The sequence below is a fragment of the Cryptomeria japonica genome, chromosome 5, assembly GCF_030272615.1.
Source record: "Cryptomeria japonica chromosome 5, Sugi_1.0, whole genome shotgun sequence".
In the NCBI taxonomy this organism is placed as follows: domain Eukaryota; kingdom Viridiplantae; phylum Streptophyta; class Pinopsida; order Cupressales; family Cupressaceae; genus Cryptomeria; species Cryptomeria japonica.
In genome coordinates, this window is record NC_081409.1 from 542,419,258 (window position 1) to 542,431,971 (window position 12,714).

At 37.5% G+C, this 12,714-nt stretch overlaps 1 protein-coding gene across 2 annotated transcripts in view; it reads left to right on the forward strand.

Moving 5' to 3' along the window:
* The window catches only part of LOC131034562 (DExH-box ATP-dependent RNA helicase DExH8), a 279,913-nt gene that overhangs the window by 60,302 nt on the left and 206,897 nt on the right, over window positions 1–12,714 (forward strand). The gene's annotated exons all lie outside the window — the stretch shown is intronic.

The following is a 12,714-nucleotide window of genomic DNA, read 5'->3' on the forward strand; positions in this document are numbered from 1 at the left end:
ATAAAAAAAATGAAAAATAAAAAATGGTAAACAGACAGAAAAAATCTAGTCAAAAGAATAAGAATTAAAACCTATGTTCCATGTAGTTTCCTAGATGGGACAGCAGGGGTGGAAGGCCTTTTTTAGGGGACAGCGGAACATGTTTCTAGGACGGCAATTAAAAATAGAGAAAATATAAGAAATATAGGGAATTTCAATTATGTGTATGTAAGGCATACATCATATAAATTATGGAACCATATTACATAACATTATGTCACGTTCCTTCCCAAATAGGCTGGCCCAACACCAATGTTAAAGGTTTTTTTAACATCATAACTAATATATCAATTAATAAATTTTAAAAAATAATAAAATATAAAATGAAATAAAATAAAATAAGTTAAAATTTGAATTTTAAATCCTGGCACCCAGATTTGGGACCAATAAGTACAATTTGGAGGGCAATATTAAAGGGATGGGAGGTGCCATTTGGATTACACTTTTGGGAAATTCATTGCCGCAATTTGTATTCTGCTCAGCAGGGACGAAAACCCCTGACATAGGGCAAATATTCTGAAACTAAAGCAAATCATATCCTCAACCCTGGTATTTCGCCATCTCCTATATTAAAATTTGTGAAACTAAAGCAAAGTGCCTTTCTCCAGGCTATAGCACTCAAGCAAAAGTAGTAGACAGGAGGCCATTTCATGATCAGATCTGGTAGTCAATGTTGTGAAGGAGGATTTGTGTATGTCCCTATCTTTGACCTTCTAATAAGAAACCATAAAACCCTTATGTGATCAAGGGTGGCAGCCTTGATACATCCTCAATTAGACAGTAGTTAGGAAATAACCATTTGTACATAATAGTTCAAAGAGGTATTAGTCTGTAATATCAATAAAGGATTGAAGACATTTTTGGAAAATCGTCTTATTCCATAAGACTTCACGATTTTCCTATCAAAGCCTCCAATATATCTCAGATTAGACATATCGATACCTGGAAGAGATTCGTATGAATTGGTTGCTCAATACATAAGGTTTTCCTATCAAAGCCTCCAATATATCTCAGATTAGACATATCGATACCTGGAAGAGATTCGTATGGATTGGTTGCTCAATACATAAGGTTTACCGTTTATACAGTCAATAACTGTTAAATAAAGACAACTATGTTGCTAGTGATTTGATAATGCAACATAGCTGAATAAAGCTTGGGGAACATGATTTGTATAGGCTGATATGTCAAAAGAGTAAATATGATTAATATGTTGATCAGGTGGTGATTGTAATGAACAAAACAATGATTTTATCTAAGATCAAAGACTTAAGTTTACAAGGTATCAGCAGACCTATCGTATGCAGCCAAATGATATAATAGAAGTGATGATATCTTAAAGGCAATAGCGATGAAGAATAAGAACTTAAATGTGAACAGCGATCAACACTATAATTATATTACCAAAGTCAAGCAACGATTAAGCATAACAAACATAACAAAAGGAATTGATTCAGATTACCAAGTTGTCATCAATGTCATTAAATTCCATCAGCGATCAAAGAAAGAAAATACATGGAAATACATCAACAGTTTGTCAACATTGGGATTACGTTACAGCAGCGACCAGCATCAGCATTGTTTAATAAACGAAGTGGCGAGGATAAATGAATGGGTATAATCGCCCAAGTAAAGAGGTGTGTGCATATTATTAGTGTAAGGATTAATTTGTTTGACCAAAGGAAGAGACAACGATTCATAAACATATTAGTGTCTTTTGAGAAGATTGAACTATCCTTGAAAAGCTTTCATTGGTGATGGAAATAATAAATACTAACTAAATCAGTTGAAACATTAAGAATAAGGATGTGTCCTTTGCCAAGAAGAGATACAACCATTTGATCCATGAGGTATAGAAGGAGCATCAAACCTCAAGTCAGAGGAATCATCGAATCAGTTTTATTTCTTAATCTCAGCATTATTGGATCACTCTAGTTAAGCATTTGACCAAGTGTCAATGATTGGTTGCATATAGAACAAGATCTAAATCAGAGAGAGCACCACCATTGTTGCAAGCTTATACAGTCATATCAGAAACACCACCATTAATTATTGTTGCAAGCGTATAATTTCAGATCAGGGACAGCAACATATCACAGTAAGTGATATCATCATATATCTCTGCATATTCATAAAGACATATAAGGAACAGTGGACCATCTTATCGGCCTAAGTGATATTTGGAAAGTAATTGCTTATGTTTAGGGACCAAGACTGCACAGTAAGAGTATCAAATAGAACATTGCAAGCTCATATCAGTATATCAGGAAAGAACATTACATTGGTATCAGCCATAGTAAACTCAGTGAGACAATAAAGATCATCTTGCATAAACATCATGGAATCATATTATAAGTGGGAATTATTGTGTATCAACTCATTCTTGCATTGATTATCCTTATTTATGAGTATTAATAGTGAAATTCAGGAAAGATTATCCTTATTTATGAGTATTAATAGTGAAATTGAGGAAAGAAGTCTCTTGCAATTGATTCTTATGAGTTAAATGTTCCTATATCATAAGTAATAACTGAAGGGGAAATAACAAGTGGTATCAGAGCATTGCATTTGTGGTTATATGGCATTGTTCCTTAAACGGTATATTACAATTTGGTACCAGTTTCAGGTCAGTGCCCATCACCATTGAGGATTGAAGTCTGTTTAGACTCACCACCTAGCATTTGTTGAAATTCGGAGGTTGAATAAGGGGCAATTTAGAGGGTTTGAAGTTATTTTGGGGGCAATTCTAGGGTTATGACTGAGTCACCAGCACAAGAAAGACCTAACACAGTCCCCTGCGGGGACTTTAGTGGCAGTGCCCAAGTGTTTATCCAGTCCACAGAAGAGGCAAGGGTTTGATATTTGCAAATATGGTACTATACATTTTTGTAACAAGCCTTATGTGAACTATTTGCTGTTGGCAGCATTGTTTTATTTTGAGTATTCTATTTTGTCACCTGATGTATTTTCATGTTTGCACTTATATAATATGAAATTGGGTGATTCTCAGACCTGCTATTTTCCAGCAGTATTGCATAGTTAAAATCTGATTCATTCATTCAATCAAGTGGAAGTAGGGGTAGCAACTTTTTCAGATTTGTTCATGATTTGAAGATATTCTTTAATTTTCTGCACACTAATTAATTGCAATCTGGTTATTGTTTGCATATCTGATTATCTGTGAGTTTTTTTTTATGGAGGATTTTATATGATCCACAAAGAACTCTTAGCTACCTGATACAAGAGCACGGCCTTTAGGTTGAAATCTCTTTGCCTAAGAGCTGAGGATTGAGGGGTATCCATTTCACCAAAATTCACTCAGGGCATGATCTCCCCCTCATCCCTTATGATGTCAAGGCCTTGCACAGACTTGATTTGTGGTGGGCTCCTTTAGAATCTTTTAACTTCACCAATAGATCAAGAACCTATTGACATTATTTGAGAGTTTAAAACCCTAGCTCTAAAGTTTGAAGTTGATTAATTTGCCTACAAAACCCTAGGGATAGTATAGTGGGATCAGAGCAAAGAGACCTCCCAACTTGTTGGGTGAGTTTTGTATATGTTGCCGAGCCAAAGGGATCAATGGGCCTTGGAGAGGGAGAGAAAGAAACTAGAAGTAGAGTCATAACAGTCAAGGTTTGGAGTTGGAGGCAAAGGTAAGAAGATGTCGGATCGAGATGAGGATTGGAGAGACTTTATGCAAATACAACAACAAATAGTACAAAGGTAGAAACAAACAACACAAATCTTCCTCCAAATATTGTAGAACATGAATAATTCTAACAATTCCATCATATCTGCACACAATAATGGAGAAAAGGAAGTAATTCAAATCAAGATGTGTTTGAAAGTTGTATACATAACAATAGGGCTCCAATGGGATCAATACTTGGACCCACACAACCTACATTCTTGACTAGAGTTGAGTTGACATGAGAAGATTTTGAGGGGTTTAATGTTACAATGGTTGACGAGTTTACTATCCCATGCAATTGAACGATTCAATAAATGAGTTGACTATAGGAGGGCATAAGATGAGAGATGACTTCTATGTGATTAGCATTGGTGAGACGGATTAAGTGTTGGGAGTGAAATATTAGACTATGGAGCTGAAATTTAAATCGGATGGGAAGGAGGTAGCTCTTCATGGCCTATCCAATGGGGGTCCCATGGTTGTTTCAGCTAAGATGATGGAGATGGCTTTTCGTATGGAATTGTAGCTTGGCAATAGAGTGCTTGACACAAATATAGGTGTATAAGAGTTGCACGGACATGGATATAGGTATGGATGTGGGTACGATATCAGATACAGATAGGACCATTTTTTGAGACCTTTGATTTCAATATGACATTCATAAAAAACACATGCACACATATTTAACACAACTTTCTAACTTATTAAAGAAGATTTTCATTCCCTGTGAAAGAAATATGGACATGTAATTGCGACATAAACCAAAATACTATATTTAAATATAGTTTTATTATTAAAACAAAATCCAAATACATTAGTAGTTCAGTAGAATCATCAATCACATGCTATCAAAAACATCATCACTGTTCTCTTGAAGTTGGAGATCTAGATCATCAAGGTTCTTTGAAGAGTTAGAATAGTTGGATCGAGTGTGACCGCTACCTAGACTCTCAAAACCTATTCAAGATTCACCACAGGATCCTCCTAGTATGTCAGAATTCTCAGTATGTGATTGAGATGTGTCAATGCATTTATGGATACATCAATGTCACTCATCTCAGGTTGTACATCCCAAAGTCTACTAGGACCTTTCATGTAGTTAGTGGAATAATGCGACAAGAGACGAAGATTGGAATGCACATTACAAGGTCCTTTCATGTAGTTTGTGGAGGAATGCGACAGGAGACGAAGATTGGAATGCACATATACAAGGTCCTTTGCTTTGATGGCTGCTAACCTTTTTCATTTCCCATAATGGATGAACCCATATGTACTCCAATTCCTCTTAGATGCAGAAGAACTTAAAGCCTGCAAAAAAAGCTTATATTATAACTTACAAAGACACAAACAAACAAATAAAAATTAAAATAAGAAATAATTTAAATTAGAATATAATTTATATAAAGTTAAACTTGTGACTGAAGTTTGATAGCCGGCTTTTGCAAATGTCTATTTGTGGCACCATGGAAGTTCCACCACTTTATAGGGTCCATTTCTTTTTCATTTGCCATTGCATCAACATCTGCATATGTTCCATTAGAGGATGCAACCATTCCAAACTCATCTTGGATCTCCATAACAACTCTAGGATTTGTAAACATTTTTTTGAAAGCTTTTTATATCCATCAACAACCTCAACATCCATATTTGGTGTTGTCCTATATGGCAATGCTAACATATCAACATGGTAGTACTTGTTGTTCAAAGAATATGCCAAAAGTTGCAAAGGAGTTGTCATTTTATACCATCTTTTCTTGATTACCTCATATATTTGCCTATTAAAAAATTCAGAGGGATCTTACTCTTTTTCTATAATAACATCTTTGACTTGCTTCACCATTGTATCTATGCAATCATAGATGTCACCCAATATTGGCTTATTAGTATCATAACAACAAATGAGGGTGTATACTGGCTCCGTGAAAGATAGTAAATAATCTATTTGAGCCACCAATCATCATCAAGAATTAATGTTCTGATATCATTTGCTCTATCTGTTTGGGATTGCCTCCAAATTGCCCAATTTCACTAATCACCATACTTTTCAAGCCTTGTTTGACATCCATAAGCCTTTTGAAAACAATGTAGTGTGAGGCAAAGCGTGTCTCAACCACATTAAATTGATTTTTTTTTGAACATATAAATCTTACATATATTTCATTTTTTTTAATAGCAGTACTGTATTTGAATATTTTTAATACAAAAATAAACTTACCTTTAATAACTCTAGCCTGATGAATTGTCTATAAATGGCATGTGACATGTGATGAATACAAATAAACATTTGAATTTCTTTGTCTTCTTTATAAATCTTTTGTATCCGTTGAATTTTGCCAATTTTTTGTAACATTAAGTTCAAAGAATGAACTACAAAGGGTTCTGCTAGATGTTTGGATATCTTGCTTTCATGACCAACTCTGTTGCTTTGCATACTTATGCATTACCTGTGATCACTTGAACAATTCTTTCTAGCCCCATTGACTCAATTGCTTCAACTAGAATGTTGGAAAAATTGGGTATCTTTCTCTTCAACCTTGCATTCCACAGCTTTCAAAAACATTGCTCCCTTTGGGCTCATTGCAACCACATTGATTAGTGGCCTATTGCTAGCATCCTTTCGTCCATCACAAATGATAGCAACACCTAAGGTTTTCCATGAACCTCGAATCACCTGCAATTCTCTATCAATAATATCTTTTTCTTTAGCCAAAAGGGTTGTGCGAACCTTCTCATACCTTGGACTTTTGTATCCTTTTAGGGCTTGATTAATTGACTTGACCATCTCTTGCCAATATGAAGAGAAGACCACATTAAATGAAATTCCATTCGCATACAAACAACGTGGTGTATTCTTATCTTTATCCTCTCGACTTTGCAAATTAAATGCCTTTTCAAGACTGAGAGAGGAGGGCTTCAAGAGCTTCAACATTGCTCACAAAGGAGGGTTTCAATTCTGTTCACAAATAGAGGAACATGGAATACAAGGAATGTTTTCCGGCACACGAGGAGAGCACAAGACACAAGACACTGGTTCCAGCAAGGGTTTATCGAGATAGACACGGGTGAAGGGTCCCACAGGTCAGCGGTAGAAGACACAGGGTCCAGGTTCTTTTTGTGCCTTTTTCCAGTTTCTCTTTATTTTATCGTTTTTTCTATCTCCCTTCCGCATAAGAGAATGTTGATGTGTGTTTTATGCACATAACATTCGGAATAAAATACCAAAGTACTTTACCCTCTCTTGAACAAAATCACCTCAATTGCTAAGGGTAAGATCAACTAAAATGATTCCAAGGTTTCTACAGTCAGGTCTTGACGTGGGTAACTCAATGGTTGATGTGAACTGCTGTTTTCACTTGGGGACTTACACAATTGTTCGAATTAACTTTGCTTATCATGAATATGGAATAGGTGTGCTGATAACTTAAGATTTGGCAATGTAGTTCCGGACTCAATTCTAACAGGACTTACTAAAAAAATGGCAAAAGGGCAATAGGGTTCAGGAAATCTATTCTAAACCTAGGAATGTAGGAAATGATGAACAAATTTAGTGGAATCAAACTAGGCAATGTCTCACCATCAAGTCGAACAGATTTTGACACGAGCTTAGTGCAATCATCTAAGGTATACTTCATAGATTTTGAAATTATCACCATCAAGCATTGAAACCATCCAAGTTGATGCATATCACTGGATATGTAATAATCAAAGTTAAGTTTGCATAAATTTCCAATTGACCACACATGACACACTTACAATCAACAAGAGGCTAGTGGTATGGATTAATAGATTCCACACAAATATACTCAACAAATCTTTCATTCAATCTATAACAAACATTGAAAGCAAATTCTAAATCTAAAATTCTAATCTAACTCAGACGAATTGAGAACCTTGAATGCAAAACAACACTTGAAAGACAAAATCACCATCAAGTCGAACAATGATTTATATTCAAAAGCTGCAACATATACCAACAATTCTACAAAATCTCTCTTACAAATGAGAGGCAATGAGGTATATATAGAGTCTCATACAAAATGGATGGCCAAGATTAAAACTAAATCAAGGGCCAAGATCATGCCAACAAAACCCTAGAGTTGCCTTAATTAGGGTTTACATAAAAAATGATGCCACCAACATATGGCCCAATAGAAAGATACCTAGTCATCAAATAGGGAATCTTCTAGAAGATTTCGTCCTGCATCTCTCTCTCTCCTAGCATACTCCAAGAATCTAACCAATAAAGAATCTAACTCCATGGAAATGCTGGGTAAGGTATCCTGTTGTAAATTAATCATGTCCAATGCATCCGAGCAAGCATCCAAAGTGCTCTCCCAATCTGGCATAAGCTTCCGTGAATCATGAACATGAATCAACAAAGAGACCATATCATCTATCTGACTCTTCTTCAAAGCCAACTAATTGAAATACACGAATTTCATTTTGTCTCTCAATTCTACTAAGTGTAACCCACTGGCTTCACTGACATCAACCCCCAATAACTCCTCAATTGAGGCAAGGATCTTCGACTGAATATCATGAATAAATCCTTCCATCTCTGCACAACTGTTTTGTGCGCTCTCATAAGTGGATTTCTTCATGGCTAGTGAATAATACTAGCCATGGAAATCGTATCTATCTCTATTGTGCACAACATTCTCCCTGATCAACGTGGACATAGGAATCTTCTTCAAAGCTCTGAGGCGTGGAATCGTCTTCTCCTGAATGGGTTAGAATTCTTCCCAAACTCCCTCCAAATACTGTATTCTTAATATAATCCCTGTTGTCCTGTCATAAGCCTGGACAAAATGAGTAAGGAAATCATCCGCGTGTCTCTTTGTATCCTCAATCCATTTCTCCACTTCGGGGAGTGTATCTCTCGCTACCTCATAATGTGAATGTAGTCCACGATCAATTGCAATAGATGAAATAAGGGTGGGATTCTCATGCCTTATCCCTGCTATGTACTCTCTAAGTCTGATACTCTTTGCTTCATATTTCTCTCTTTTCTCTATCTCACTATCCAATCTTGCATTGATTGCCTCAAGGGTATCACCAACCTCCTGGAATTCCTTCTCTTTTGTGGTACAACCAAGGGCAACTGAGGTAATCTGGAAATCCATGGGAGTAGCAATGTCCACCGTCACATCTCCAATAGGAACAACCACCTGCACAATTCGCATTCCTGTCTCATCTCTAGCTATGTGTGAAAAAATATCAGCTTTCCTAGGTTCTTTCTCCTTATTGCTCCTAGCTAAGTAGTCATCAATATCATCAATAGGTTGTGCCTCTACCATATTCTTACTTTTCTCCATACTCTTCATCAGCCAATCGGGAATAGTTGCCATCTTGTTGTTTGTTTTATCATTTACCAAACATTAGAATAAGATACCCGAAGGTATTCTATCCTCTCTTGAAAAACCACTACTGATTCCAAGGTCTATATGTGCGAATAAGCGACTTTAGTGGGATAGCTACTTGGGTAGTGTATGCTGAAAATCTCAAGGGGGACTTACGTTAACAAGTGTCTTTCAAGCTTCTGGACTTAGATAGATTTATCGATTTCAGGCTTTGTCTTTTTTTTGTTGGATTTTTCGAGATTTAGACTTTCAAAAAAGGAAAAGAGGATAGGGTTTAAGAAAGCTGGTCTAAACCTACGAATTTTGGAGACTGTATTAATTGGGTGGTCTCGAGAAACCACACTTTGCTTTGCCACACTGAGGACAACTACACAAAGAGGGTGCAATCTTGAAGGGGTTGTGCTTATGATTGAAATGATGGCATGCACAGAGGATAGGCTAAGACTAACTTTGCACAGTGAAATGGAAATCATCCATTCACCAAATGTATGAGCAGAGATACACCGTCAATTAATACTTATCAAATCTGTCATTCAATTCTAATAACATGAAAGCCAATATAAATTAACTTTAACTAATGTGTTGAGGAAATTGAAACCATGCTAATCACTCAAATAACATAGATTACAAAGCCTTAAGAGAAAGCGCACATGCAATATATTATTTGAAAAAATGACCTTCACGCAATAATATATCAAAAACCTCACACTCTCCAAATGAGAGTAGGTAGCCTTATATAGTTTTTCAGAAAATAATGAACGACCGAGACCAAACAATGATCAAGGGCCCAGATTGAAAGTTATAAACAATAATTAGGGTTTCCCAAAACTCTATTAGTTTGAATGAATGAGAACATGACAAGTGGCACAACTGCTATTGTCATTGAGGTGAGTGTCCAGTTTCCCCTTTTGCAGATTCAATGTATTTGGACACGATGAGCCTAACCTCTTCTATAGTGACACTTGGCAGGTTACTAATCTGGAAGTCGATGATGTCCACATCATCAGTACACGTGGCGAGGATGCCTTCCCACTCAACTGCCTAGACAAGAAAGTTCTCGTCAACGAGGAGAAAACTTGAGAGATCGCCCTTATCAATCATCCTCGAGTCTTTGAAAAAGCTCGACTGAATTCTGGCTCTCAAGTTCTCTGCTTGTAGGTGTTTTTCTCGTATACCCTCTTTCTGCCAGATCTCTGATGCTACACGAAACACCTTACTCAAAATTTCTCTGACACTTTTCTCTGTCTCGAAACACTTAGTTTCAGATTTCTTCAGGACTTCAATCCTGGTGACCAAAGCATAATACCAAGTGTTAAAGTCATACCTATCCCCAGCCTGTATGACACTTGCATCTACCAAGCTTTGTTTTGACAGACCTCGGATAACCCTCAATTGTGGAAGTATATCATCTTGGATTTCTTCAAAATCTTCCCAATTTGCAGCTAAGTCCCGAATTCGGTTGACCAATGAAGAAGCCGACTCATGTGCTGATACCAAATTTTCTACAAGTATGTCAACATGTGCCGTAGCATCTGAGATCCATTCCTTAGCTTGCGTGAATGTCCCCTTCATGTCCTCGTAATCTTTCATCGACTCTTGCTGAAGAGGCTTAGGAGGGGTGATTGGTATCTCATGGTTGAGTGGCCTGGTTAGATGGAGAACATATTTCCTCCATTGCTGATTCTCTTCCTCAACCTTCTTTCTTTTCTCCTTATCCTTGGCTAGCCTTGCCTTGAGGGCATTGCAAGAGTCGTCAAAGTATTGGACTTCTTGGTCCTTAGTAGGCTTACCCAACTCTACAGTAGTAATCTTATAATCCTCTTGGGCAATTTGTCCCGAGTTTTTCCTTCTTTTGGCACAGCTATTTGAACTATCGTAAACCCTGCACTATCTCTTAGAATCAAAGAGAATTTTCTAGCTGGCTTAGATGGCTTAACTACGACTGGTTCGTTCACCTTTGCCAGAAATGTTGCTGTATTCTCTTAAGAATGGGTTTCATTAGGAACCTTAGCCCTTATCCTTTCTCTCAACCAATTAGGAATGGTTGACTGCTCCATAGTATTTTGATCGAATCCATTATCTATCCCTCTTGGTCCAGTAACTATTCCATGAAGGACAACTACTAGGGGCTCAGGCTCTTCAACTTCTGTTGTTGCATTAAAAATTTGTTCCTTGTCCGGGTTTTGGACAACTTCTCTCATTATTACATCAATTGAAGGAGAAGGCACTCTCACTTCATTATTCCCCATATCTGTGACCATCTCTTGCTCTTCAACTGCATTCTGGTCAGGCATAGCAGATGCGGCACTCAGAATGGAATGACCTTCGTTGGACTCACGTCTCCCAACAACTTTCTTTCCCTTGGCCTTTCCTGAGCTTCGAACTAATTCCTTCCTTTTCTGGGACCCAACACTTTCTGGATTCCGAGCATTGCCTGTAGAGATACAAGGGTTGGAGGACAGAGAGTCATCTATTCCCATTAAATCATGTCAGGGTAACATCTTTAGACTTCAGCTGTTTTGTCTTCTCAGATGTCCACCACTTGGAGTATTCGACCACTGATCTCATGAGGTCTGCCAAATCTGACTTCTCTCCTTCTGACCAATCAACCATGGCCAGTGGCTCATTCCTCATCTTCTCAAAGCTCGGTTGATGAAGCTCAGAACTGTCTTCTATTTGATCAGCAACTCTGAATACTTCCGTTGCTCTCACCATGCTCAAGGGAATCCTTGACCAAAATCTCCTCCTGATTTTGAAACTATCGGCTGCGTTAGCCCAATAATCTTCCAAATTAGCTATGTGCTTGAATGTCATCCCTTCTACCTTTTTCATCTTATGGAATGGATCAAAGTTCTTTGTTGCTTTGTATTGGTAGAAAGGGTACCAAGCCAACTCTTTCTCTGCAGTGGCAGCGGTTTGTGATGACAGGCACGTCTCTAGTCCATTTCCAATTGTGAGAGAGGATGTTCCTGCCTTCTTCCGCTTATCTCTTTGAACTGTCATATAGCCCTCTAGTTGCCTTACAACTTCCAGTAGCACAACTCGGTTGGTAGGGTAGATTGGGAGCTTATAGGGAGATCCGGAAAACCCTTGAATTTTGATATAGGTGAACTTCGGGTATTGAATATACCAATACCCGAATCTGCTTATGAAGTCCATAGACTCTTGAGAGAGTCTCTGATGTAATCCACCTTGCAGCGTTTGTGTGATGTGCATAAAAAATGTATCATTTACCCTCTAGAAATGAAACTTTTCTTCCATGTGTAGCTGGGGATAACAATCATAGGCAGGAAATTGATTCTCTTTATTTCCCACTTCCCCTCTACAGGTGAGGCCTCTGTATCTGTAGGTTCTAGCCAGGGAATAGAACAAGTATAAGCTCATGTAAAAGGTCCTATCCGCCTCCAGATTTCTTAGTTGGCTGTCCAAGTTATTGTTTATCATCCGAGCCTAGTCTATCATTTTGACTCAGCTCATTATTTCGTTTATTAAATAATACATCCAAGGCTCAAATGGAGCGCCTTGGGGATTACCCATTATCCCGTTCAATAGGACAATTATATCTCCAATATCCTCTTTGAAATACGCCCTTACCAAGCTCTTCCTCTGTAGTTTGGAGGC